Genomic DNA, 936 nt, shown 5'->3' with positions numbered 1-936 from the left:
TCAAGACAATAATAATCTCGATAGGGAGAAGAAGAAACGAAGAAAAGAAAAATATAAGGATGATGACGCTTTCAGGTATCGAGTGCACTTGATGGAGGCGAGGCGGCGAGGCTGTCGTACCCTTCAGAAGGAAGTGTTGTACCCGGCGATCTGATACGGGCGGGCGGGGGGCGAGGGTGTCAGATACAAGTGCCCATCAAGTGATCTGAGAAGAAGTTGGTGCTGAGTAATGTTGTTGTGCTATTGTCGATTTTGCTTTTTTTTCTTAAGGAGAAGGAAGGGGGGTGGGGGGGGGGTGAAGGTGAAATATGTTCTCATTTTCCCTTTTTTTTTAAGTGAAGCTCCAGATTTTGAAAATTTAATTTCTGATTTTCGGTGAATGTCTGTTACGAGAGAAAGTCTTGGAGAGAAGTACGATTTTTTTTTTTTTTACTTTGAAGAGCAAACGACAAAATGGATTGTGAAAATAAAGAACTAAATTTACACTTTTGTACATGTGATGATGGTGATGATGAAACCTTTCTCCTTAGTTGATTACAGTGTGATATTTTGGTTTTGTTTACTAAAGCAATAAGTAATATTTGCCTTTAAATACCAAAGAGTATGATCAACACACCATGAAATTAAGAGCCAATATATTTTTTCTCCTTTTTCATAATGTTCGATATTTGGTGTCTCCTATCTCACTGTTTTATCTTTTATGAAAATATATTGCCCTAATCAAAAGCTATAGATCAGTTTTCCTCCCTAACCCCTTTTTATGCGCCCTGATTTGTAATGGCGGATTATAGATCCGGGGATTCTAATATTTAGTCTTTTCTTCGCAGAGTTTTATTTGTCTTTTGTGCTCTTGAACAAATGGTGCTTGAGATCTCGCTGCACGCATGTCCACAAATCATATAGTTAAGCTCGGCCAGAAAATAATCTACAGCTTAT

The sequence above is a fragment of the Penaeus monodon genome, chromosome 27, assembly GCF_015228065.2.
Source record: "Penaeus monodon isolate SGIC_2016 chromosome 27, NSTDA_Pmon_1, whole genome shotgun sequence".
NCBI classification, from domain to species: Eukaryota; Metazoa; Arthropoda; class Malacostraca; order Decapoda; family Penaeidae; genus Penaeus; species Penaeus monodon.
This window is presented reverse-complemented; position numbering follows the sequence as displayed.